Source organism: Macaca mulatta, chromosome 11 (assembly GCF_049350105.2).
Source record: "Macaca mulatta isolate MMU2019108-1 chromosome 11, T2T-MMU8v2.0, whole genome shotgun sequence".
In the NCBI taxonomy this organism is placed as follows: domain Eukaryota; kingdom Metazoa; phylum Chordata; class Mammalia; order Primates; family Cercopithecidae; genus Macaca; species Macaca mulatta.
Genome location: NC_133416.1, coordinates 102,208,486 through 102,220,140, shown reverse-complemented (window position 1 = coordinate 102,220,140; position 11,655 = coordinate 102,208,486).

The window sequence follows — 11,655 nt, the reverse complement described above, 5'->3', positions numbered from 1 at the left end:
ACTCTTCTAAAACATAACCTCCCAGGCAATCTGGGAAGAGATAGCGATGGTACATTGAGCTGTTATCTTGAACTTACACCATTCTCCAATTAGTTTATTAAATTCCAGTAACCAAGCTGCTGATCAAAGGAAGGCAACAAGAAAGAAGTAATTTTTTTTTGACATAGGGTCTCACACTGTTGTCCAGGCAGAAGTGCAGTGGTGCAATCATAGCTCATGGTAACCTCAAACTCCTGGGGTCAAGAGATCCTCCTGTCTTAGCCTCCCAAGGAGCTAAGACTACAGATGCTTGCCACCACGCCTGGCTATTTTTAATTTTTTTTTTGTAGACATGGGGTCTTGCTATGTTGCCCAGGTTGGTCTCAAACTCCTGGCATCAAGTGATTCTCCCTCCTCAGCCTCCAAAAGTGTTGGGATAACAGGTATGAGTCACTGCATCTAGCCCCCCAAAAGTAATTTTTGATGAAGGGAAGAAGCTAAGGAGGACCCTTACATGAAGCCACACATTCATTCACTCATTCATTCCTTTATTCATTAATTCTAGCAACATTTATTGAGCACCTACTCTGTGCCATGATTTGGAACAGAGTACAAAGACTAGTGGAGGAGGCGTAATTCCAGGGCAGTGGTAGTGCTAGGGTAGAGGTATGTGGAAGGTAGGATGGACTACATTCAAAGGGCACCCTCCTCAGACTGGACAGGGTGGCTTGGGAAGGGAGGGCAGTTGTAAGGATAGCTTCCCGGAAGAAGTGGCACTGGGCTGAGTCCTGAACAACCCACAGAATTTACAAGGAGGGACGTTGCTTGTTGCAAAAATTAAGGCTCTGTGCTCAGATCTTTGCAGTTCAAAATTTTAATCAATTACCTGGATAAATATATAAAAAGGCACATTTATCATTGGCAGATGATGACACAAAGTTAAGAGAGACAGGGGTTACTTTGGACAGTGGCACAATCAGGGCTCAGGAAAATCTCGGCAGGGTAGAGGAATGGGCAAACCAACAAAATAAAGCTGACTAGAGGTAAATGAAAGGACTTGCACTGTGTTAAAACAACAACTGTCAACTGCAAACACTAGGCAGTAGGTGAGAGGTAGAAAAGTAACACATTCATGTTACATTTTAGTTCAGAAGTTGACAAACTATGGCTCAGCCAAATTCAGGCAGTTGCCTATTTTGTAAATAAAGTTTTACATTTTGTCTGTGGCTGCATTTGTGGGACAACAGCAGGGTTGAGTAGTTGCAGTAGAGACCATATGAACAGCAAAGCCTAAAATATTTACTATCTGCCCCTTTACAGAAGAGTTTACTCACTCTTCTTGTAGCCAACTGCAAGTTCACTTTGAGCCAAGAGTAGGATAAGTGCACTAAAAGAAGCCAATTCCCTCTTAGGGTCACTTAATAAAAATATAGACTCTTAAAACTGTTCATGAATGAATACGTGAATGAATAAACAACCACGCAGGGGAGAGGTTGGCACGTCTTGGTCTTCGTGGACCACAGCCCACCTGAGTGCTGGGCTCAGTTCTGGGGATAAACGGTCATGTGTTGCTTAACAAGTGGGACATGTTCTGAGAAATGTGTCATGAGGCCATTTCATCATTGTGCCAACATCATAGAGGGCACTTACATAAACCTACCTAGATGGTATCACCTACTACCCACCTAGGCTATATGGTATAGCCTGTTGCTCTAGGTTGCAAACTTGTACAGCATGTTACTGTACTGAATACATAGGCAATTGTACACAATGGTATTTGTGTATCTAAACATAGAAAAGGCACAGCAAAAATGCAGTCTTATAATCTTATGAGACCACTGTGTATAAGCAGTCTGTGGTTGACCAAAATGTCGTTACGCAGCACATGGCTGTAATTAAAGAGGAACACTGGCGGGGCGCCTGTAATCCCAGCACTTTGTGAGGTGTAGTCGGGCAGATTACTCAGATTACTTGAGCCCAGGATTTTGAGACCAGCCTGGGCAACATGGCAAAACCCAATCTCTACCAAAAATACAAAAATTAGCCAGGCATGGTGGTGTGCACCTGCAGTCCCAGCTACTCGGGAGGCTGAGGTGGGAGGATGGCTTGAGCCCAGGAAGGTCGAGGCTACAGTGAGTTGTGATTGTGCCATTTCACTCCAGCCTGGGCAGCAGAGCAAGACCCTGTATCAAAAAAAAAAAAAGAAAATGAAAATGAAAAAATAAATAAATAAATAGGGAAGAACACTGGCAACTGGAGCTACTCAAAGGAGAGGGGTGAGCTGTGTTGGGAATTACTGATTGAGGAACAAGTGAAGAAAATAGGGATGTGTAGCCTGAAGAAGCAAATGCTGAGAGGCGATCCACAGCATGAGCATCATGATAAAATGGACTAAGTCTTAGGGACCAAGCTCTAAATATGTTACCTCATTCGATCCTCAACAACCCTGGGAGATTGGCAGTGTTGGGATACCCATTTTGCAAACGAGGAATCTGAGGCATAGAAAAATTACGTTGCCCGGGATCACATAGCCAATGAACGGGGAAGCTGAGGCTCAGTCCATGCAAGCTGTCCCTAGAGTCCTCGTGCGTACCCTTTGTGGCCTCCATCATTGAAAAGGATGCGAATCACCTTGTTATCTCTGATTCCAACAGGCAGAGAAAACAGGGAAACAGACTCTAGCTTAATGCAAAGAAGACCTTTCAAATGTCCAGAGATGTAACATGTTTTAGCAGGGAGGAAACCTTCTCATTAGGGTGTGTTCAAGATGATGTGGCCGAGATTTCAGACAGAGGATTCCTGAACGGATAAGAGCAGCTGGCCTCCAAGATTCCTTCCCCTTCCATCAGGGTTGATTCTATCAGGGTCTGAGATTTGGGGCACTCACTAAGATGGTTGATGTAGGTCAGTAAGAGGCAGCAGTGGGACAAGACCTGGGAGGGAGGCACTTTTATTTTTTTCTTTTTTGAGACAGGGTTTTGCTCTGCTGCCAAGGCTGGAGTGTGGTGGTGTGATCATAGCTCACCACAACCTCCACTGCCCGGATTCAATCTGTCTTTCCTCCTCAGCCTCCCGAGTAGCTGGGAGCATGCGATCACACCCAGCTAATTTTTCATATTTTTTGTAGAGATGGGATTTTTGCCTTGTTGTCTAGGCTGGCCTTGAATTTTTGGACTCCAGCAATCCACCCACCTCAGCCTCCCAAAGTCCTGGGTTTACAGGTGTGAGTTATCAAGCCCAGCTGGGGGCCACTTTTCTAAGTATTACTTTACATGTGTTAACTCATTTCATCTTCAAAACAGCTGTATGATACCATGAATGTCGTCATTCCCATTTATAGATGCAAAAACTGAGGCATGTAGTAGCTATCTAATTTAACCAGAGTCACACAGCTAGTAAGGATTAGAGCCAGGATTTGCTTTTAGGCAGTCTGACTCCAAAACCTGTGCTCTTAACCACTACCATACAAAAATCTATTAAGAGGGGATCTGTAACTTGAAAAAGCACCTTTTATTTTTCCCTTGCCTTCCCACCAAGGTTTTTGATACATTCCCTTCCTGCATTGAACATCGCTACATTATTAGAAGTTAATGGTAGCAGTTGCCAATATAACATTCTCATTTTGTCAGACGATAATTTATAGGGCCTGTTTTTCTTGCTCTGAGGTAGGGGTTCCCAAATGCCCCATAAACTCCTACAGACTAATCAAGTTGACTTGACTGTGTTCAGTCTCTCGAAGTCATAACTGAAAGTATAAACAATAATGTCCTACTCATAATGTATGTCTGATTCATGTTTAAGCATTACTTCTGCTTTGGGAACCACTGGGTTTGTATACCTCTTTACAGAGGCAAGGCTGAGCTGTTGCCCAGGCTGAGTGCAGTGGCATGATCACAGCTCACTGCAGCCTCAACCTCCCAGGCTCAAGCCATCCTCCCATCTCAGCCTTCCAAGTAGCTAGGACTACAGGTGCGTGCCACCACAGCTAGCTAATGTTTTATTTTTTGCAGAAATAGTGTCTCAATTTGTTGCCCAGGCTAGTCTCAAATTCTTGGGCTCAAGCAATCCTCTGCCTTGGCCTCCCAAAGTGCTGGAACTATAGGCACAAACCACCGCACCCAGCCGGTTTCTGCATGTTAATTTTCCTGATGGTTAAGGTGGAATTTGGTTATAGCAGGGACTACAGTTGACACACAGTAGGTGCTTAATACGTATTTACTTAATAAATGTGGTCAATTGGAATTTATTGACTTTGGGGGAATAAGGGTGTTGAGGTAACTTTTTTCCCTTATGGCATTGGGCTCCGACAGTAAACAGCTAGTCCCATGTGATCCCAGGTCCTCCACCCCACCCTCTACAGAGTGATTTGTGCTTCCAGTCACTGGGCAAACAAAAATCAGAGCATGTCCTCAAATGCATAGCACTCCTGAGGGTAAAAATCTTTTATAAGAAAAACTGCAGTTATTATTTAGCCAAACACTATGTTTCCAACCCGATTTCCTTCCAGGTCTCTTTTTCCTCATTCAAACAAAGCATTGCCAGTCCAGTGAGGACACAGAACATGAATCGTTTAATAGCTGATTTGCTCCATAGAGAAGGATACAGGCTTTTGTGTGTAAGGAGACCGCTCGAATCACTGTGTACAAGGACAGAGAGTTCCTTGCTTGGCTTATTTACCGCATGTTTTAATTAGCTGCCAGGCCTCTTACAGCAGTCACTGTTCCAAAGGTAGAGAGATTTGAGCTTGTTTAGGTCACGGCTTCAGTAAGAGCTTTGTCATTAGGTCTGCACTTTGCTTCCTCTTTCATTTCTGCTCAGAGGCTGAGTTCTGTAATGCAATTCAGTGAAACTGGCGTCCTTCCAGCGGATAAGTAGCCCCAAAGACAGAGCACCAGACTGTGGGTGCCCCAAGGCCAAGAACTTCGTTTTATTGTCTTTGTACCTTCTTTGCCTGGAATAGTGCCTGGCATACCAGGAGATGCTTAGTAAATGTTGGTTGAAATATTCTGCTGAGGCCCATTCAGAAGGCCTGTAAACCCTCACTTTCACCTCCCCCCATACTGTCTCCAAATCTCATGGAGTCCACCCAGAGGTGATATTCCAAGTATTAAACCAACATTACAGCATGGACTTTGACCAATCAGTCATTGAGCTGGAGCAGGAGCCCACAGGACCCCTCTTATGATAGACATTGACTCCTTAGCTTCTACTTGTCAGGGGGACCTAGGGAAAGGACAGTTAAGAAACAGGCATTGAGAGTTGGAGCACTGGCTACTTTCTAGTTGGAATTAAAGTATTTAAATATTTTGACAATGGTAGAGCTGTGCTACTTCATATCAGCTGATTGTATCTGTTTAAATCCCTCAAAGCTGTCCAGTAGAATGTGGCCAGATGCATCTTTTTTTCCCAAAATGGAAATATTATTGCTTCCCCCCCTAGAGAAACATGATTGCTGTAAAAATATTTTTAAAATAAAGTGAGCTGGGAAGATAGTAGCTGCAACATAGTTTTTAAAATTTCTTTGAATTCCCAAATAAAAACTGATAGAACAACTAGATGGCCAAATCAAAAACCCATGAACACATTTACAACAAAACTTGGTGAGAAGATATCCCTGCAACTCCCAAATCCACAAAGACCTGCATGGTACTAGCATCTGTGCAGGAGAACGCAGAGGGGCTTTCTCTGTGGGACTTCTGATGGATCTGAGAACAAGAGAATCTCCAAATAGTCAACAGTCGTTCACTGGAAAGCATGGCAGGCCAAGCTGAGGACAGCATTTGTTAACTGGGAAGAGGTTTGCCAGCTCCAATAGCGGGTGAGTGGAAGGGATTTGCTGTAAAAAAAATTGAAGGAGCTGGAGCAGTCTGGCTCCTAGAACCCTCAAAACTGACCAGCCAGGGATCCCATTCAGGATAGGATTCTACCCTGAAGAGAAACTGTAGAAGTAGGCAGTAGAGAAGGGGTGGAGGTAGGTGGGGGTGGGGAGTTGAGGCAGGGGAGGGAACAGGGATAAGTGGTAAAAAGAAAGAGAACCAGGAAATCTCAGAAAACAAGCTGCGATATATGTTTTAGCTTCTTATAAAAATATCAGAAAAGGCAGTTCCATGAAGTCAGAAATATTACCTTGGGTCATACTTCTTTCTCGAGTTTCAGGAAATTGAGTTTTACATTAAAAAAAAAAAAAAAGGCAATAAAAAGTCTCAAGACCAAATCCTACACAAAATTATTTTAAGAATAAAAGAGGCTGGGTGTAGTGGCTCATGCCTGTAATCCCAGCACTTTGGGAGGCCAAGGTGAAGGGTCACTTGAGGCCAGAAGTTCAAGACCAGCCTGGGCAATATAGTGAGGCCCCATCTGTACAAAAAATTAAAAAAAAAAAAATTAGTTGGCAGAAGCCTGTAGTCCTAGGGATGCTGAGGTGGGACAATGAACTGTAATTGCACCACTGCATTCCAACCTGGGTGACAGAGCAAGACCTTGTCTCTGAAAAATAAATAAAAGATATGTGGAACAAAACAACATCCATTCAGACGAAACCACGCAGCAAGATATGTCTACAGAATAGATCAAAACGATTACCTTTTATTTGAAAGCCACTAAAAGATATTAAGAGAATAACTGAAGATATGAAAAAATAACATAAATCACAAAAAAATTTTTAAATTAGGTGATAGACTTCAAGAAAGAATTAGGAATAAAAGAAATGAAGACTAAACTTTGTGAATGAAGACTAAACTGAAAACTAAAGACAAATCCAACAGAAAAACAGAATGTGGGCCACGTGTGGTGGCTCACGCCTGTAATCCCAGCACTTTGGGAGGCCCAGGTGGGTGCATCACTTGAGCTCAGGAGTTCGAGACCAGCTTGGCCAATATGGTGAAACCCCGTCTCCACTAAAACAAATTAGCTGGGTGTGGTGGTGCACTCCTGTAGTCACAGCTACAGCTACTCAGGTGGCTGAGGCAGGAGAATTGCTTGAACTTGGGAGGCAGAGGTTGCAGTGAGCCCAGATCATGCCACTGCACTCCAACCTGGGCAACAAAGTGAAAAAAGAAAAACAGAATGTGAAAAGGCAGATTTTTTAAGTCAAAAAGAAATTAAGAAAGGAATTTTGTTAATATCAAGAGAAAGCGACAGATACTGAAGATAGGAGAAGATGATCCAACATACAAATAACAGGAATCCCCGAAGACAAAAAGTAAAGGAAGAAAACAATGCATTCTAAAATTATAAATTAAAAAATTATTTTTCCCTGAATTAAAAAAAAAAGATTTGAAGCTACATATGAATGAACATGCTGCACACTGGAGAATATCATACTGAAACTGACAGCACTTAGACATTTTCCAATAAAATTACTGTGCTTTAAAGAAGAAAAATTTCCTTTGAGCATCTAAGCAAGAACAGCAAGGGAAAGAAAATTATATCAACACCAGAATTTTTGAGAGCAATGATTTACCCCGTGAGAAAATTAAATAACATATTTAATATATTTAAGATAATAAATATATTTTAACCTGTTTAAGATACGTAAGAAAAAAGAACATGTAAGCCAAGAACTTTATATTCAGTAAATGTTTTTCAAATCTTCTGTTGTTCTCTTGATATCTTTTAGTGGCTTTTAAATGAAAGGTAATTGTTTCATTCTATTCTGTAAACTTTTAAGCGCTTGATGACTGTTATCAATAGACAAACTATTATCAACAGTAAGAACTTAAGAAATATTATTCCTATTAACAGTTCCTGAGGATTCTACTTGAGAATAAGATTCACACGAGAGAAACTGGTGGTGAGAATTAGAAATACAGTTGATTTTGAATTAAGACTATACGAGTGTTGGCTGGGCGCGGTGGCTCATGCCTGTAATCCCAGCGCTTTGGGAGGCCGAGGTGGGCGGATCACGAGGTCAGCAGATCGAGATCACCCTGGCTAACATGGTGAAACCCTGTCTCTACTAAAAATACAAAAATTAGCGGGACGAGGTGGTGGGCGCCTGTAGTCCCAGCTACTCGGGAGGCTGAGGCAGGAGAATGGTGTGAACCCGGGAGGCGGAGCTTGCAGTGAGTGGAGATCGCGCCACTGCATTCCAGCCTGGGCGACAGAGCAAGACTCCGTCTCAAAAAAAAAAAAAAAAAAAAAAAAAAAGACTATATGAGCATTGAAACAGGATATCATGTAATGGGTAAATGATCAGATAATGTAATATAGTGCAACTATTAAGGCCAGGTACAGTTGCTCATGCCAGTAATCCCAGCACTTTGGGAGCTGAGGTGGGAGGATCACTTGAGGCCAGGCACTTGAGACTGCAGTGAGCTATGATCATGCCACTGTGCTCCAGCTTGGGTAACAGAGTGAGACTCTGTTGCTAAAAAAAAAAAAAAAAAAAAAAAAAAGTAAAATTAAAATTTAAAAATGAGGCAGCAGAATAGGGAGAGTAAATACAAAAATGTTCTTAAATGTTCTCAGTAGTAATATTTAGTGTATTATTATTGCCATTCTGAGAGAGTTGTGTGATAAATAAGTAATTATAGGATATTCTACTTCTATCATCACTTGTGTTCTTAAGAACCAGGAGTCTCGTTTGTTTGTTTGTTTGAGGTGAAGTCTCGCTCTTGTCCCCCAGGCTGGAGTGCACGGGCGAGATCTCAGCTCACTGCAACTTCCACCTCCCAAGTTCAAGCAATTCTCCTGCCTCAGCCTCCCAAGTAGCTGGGATTACAGGCGCCTGCCACCACATCCAGCCAATTTTTTTATTTTTAGTAGAGGCAGGGTTTCACCATGTTGGCCAGGCTGGTCTCAAACTACCAGGAGTCTCATTTGGAAGAAGGTATAATACAGAAGAGGTCAAATAAAAACAAGAATGACTTGGAATTGGAGCTACTAGTATGATATATATCACATAATACTAGCTAGAGAGAGTATATAGTTTACAGATTTTATCTGTATAGATAGTCTTGTAGTTTAGCTCTGTCCCCTGAAGAGGCCTAAAATTTCTGACCAAGTCAGCAGCCAGGAGCATTCCTAGTACCAAGATCGTAGTCCTGAAACACTATTTACCACTAAAAGAAATGAAGACTTCCTGGAAAAACTGATCATTTTCAGAGAAATGGTCGATTTCTATCTGGGACAGAAAATGCACGAGATGAGCCTAGAGCATTCTGTAATACTCAGTAGCAAGAAAAATATCAAACACATCTAGGTACATGGAGAAATAAAACCCTGAGAAGCCAAATTGAAGGGGCTCTTATTGGCCAAAAACAGGTCAATGCTAGTTTTCATGGAAGTTAATAATTGTAATTGATTAAAATGATCAAAAATGTTTAAATTCGGGAATTCATATGAATATTTTAAAAGATTGGTCACCTTCAGAAGATGATAGGGAACCAACTCATTATCTTGAAATCTGTAAGAGAAGTGCATAGAATCAAGCTTTTCTTTTGCCTTTTCTGTATAAACTGTAATACTAGTTAACCAATAGGGGAAATTACCTCTTTATAAAAGCATTTCAATTAATGAATGAAAAAGAAATGCAGAATTAGAAATCTTTATTTTGCAATCCTTAAGAAATGAATGGATTCGCGTAGAGGTGTTTATAGTATCCTCTAACGGTAGTTTGAATTTCTGTGGGATCAGTGGTGATATCCCCTTTATCATTTTTTATTGTGTCTATTTGTTTCTTCTCTCTTTTCTTCTTTATTAGTCTGGCTAGCGGTCTATTTTGTTAATCTTTTCAAAAAATCAGCTCCTGTATTCATTGGTTTTTTTTTGAAGGATTTTTTGTGTCTCTCTCCTTCAGTTCTGCTCTGATCTTAGTTATTTCTTGTCTTCTGCTAACTTTGGACTTTGCTTGCTCTTGCTTCTCTAGTTCTTTTAATTATGATGTTAGGGTGTCAATTTTAGATCTTTCCTGCTTTCTCCTGTGGGCATTTAGTGCTTTAAATTTCCCTCGAAACACTGCTTTAGCTGTGTCTCAGAGATTCTGGTACATTGTGTCTTTGTTCTCATTGGTTTCAAAGAACTTATTTATTTCTGCCTTAATTTTGTTATTCACCCAGTAGTCATTCAGGACCAGGTTGTTCAGTTTCCATGTGGTTGTGCAGTTTTGAGTGAGTTTCTTAATCCTGAGTTCTAGTTTGATTTGCACTGTGGTCTGAGAGACTGTTAATGATTTCCGTTCTTTTGTATTTGCTAAGGAATGTTTTACTTCCAATTATGTGGTCAATTTGAGAATAAGTGCAATGTGGTACTGAGAAGAATATATATTCTGTTGTTTTGGGGTAGAGAGTTCTGTAGATGTCTATTAGGTCTGCTTGGTCCAGAACTGAGTTCAAGTCCTGAATATCCTTGTTAATTTTCTGTCTCATTGATCTGTCTAATATTGACGTTGGGGTGTTAAAGTCTCCCACTATTATTGTGTGGGAGTCTAAGTCTCTTAGTAGGTCTCTAAGAACTTGCTTTATGAATCTGGGTGCTCCTGTATTGGGTGCATATATATTTAGGATAGTTAGCTCTTCTTGTTGCATTGATCCCTTTACAATTATGTAATGCCCTTCTTTGTCTTTTTTGATCTTTGTTGGTTTAAAGTCTATTTTATCAGAGACTAGGATTGCAGCCCATGCTTTTTTTTTTGCTTTCCGTTTGCTTGGTAAATATTCCTCCACCCCTTTATTTTGAGCCTATGTGTGTCTTTGCACATGAGATGGGTCTCCTGAATACAGCACACCAATGGGTCTTGATTCTTTATTCAATTTGCCAATCTGTGTCTTTTAATTGGGGCATTTAGCCCATTTACATTTAAGGTTAATACTGTCATGTGTGAGTTGGATCCTGTCATTATGGTGCTAGCTGGTTACTTTGCCTGTTAGTTGATGCAGTTTCTTCATAGTGTCGATGGTCTTTACAATTTGGTATGGTTTTGCAGTGGCTGGTACCAGTGTTTCCTTTCCATAATTTAGTGCTTCCTTAAGGAGCTCTTGTAAGGCAGGCCTGGTGGTGACAAAATCTCTCAGCATTTGCTTGTAGCTGGGACCACAGGCACACGCCACTACATCTGGTTAATTAAAACAATTTTTTTGTAGAGACAGGATCTCACTCCGTTGGCCAGCCTTGTCTCAAACTCCTGGCCTCAAGTGATCCTCTCACCTCAGTCCTCCAAAGTGTTGACATGGCCACCGTTCCTGGCCACCTGTTTGTCTTCTTCTTCTGTTTCTTTTTTCTTTCTTTTTTTTTTTTTTTTGGAGATAGAGTCTCGCTCTGTCACCTAGGCTGGAGTGCAGTGGCGTGATCTCGGCTCTGTTGTCCAAGCTGGAGTGCAGTGGCATGATCTGGGCTCACTGCAACCTCTGCCTCCCATATTCAAGCAATTCTCTTGCCTCAGCCTCCCAAGTAGCTGAGACTAGAAGCACATGCTGCCATACCCGGTTAATTTTTTAAATTTTTAAATTTTATTTTAGTAGAGACCAGATTTCACCATGTTGCCTAGGCTGGTCTCAAACTCCAGAGTTCAGGCAATCCGTCCGCCTCAGCCTTCCAATGTGCTAGGATTACAGGCATGAGCCACCACACCCAGCCTGTTTTATTTTTAAATAAAAAGGTTTAGAAAATGATACTGAGAAATTATAAGCCCAATTCTCTACCCAACTTTAGAAATAAATACTGTTAACATTTTGGCGT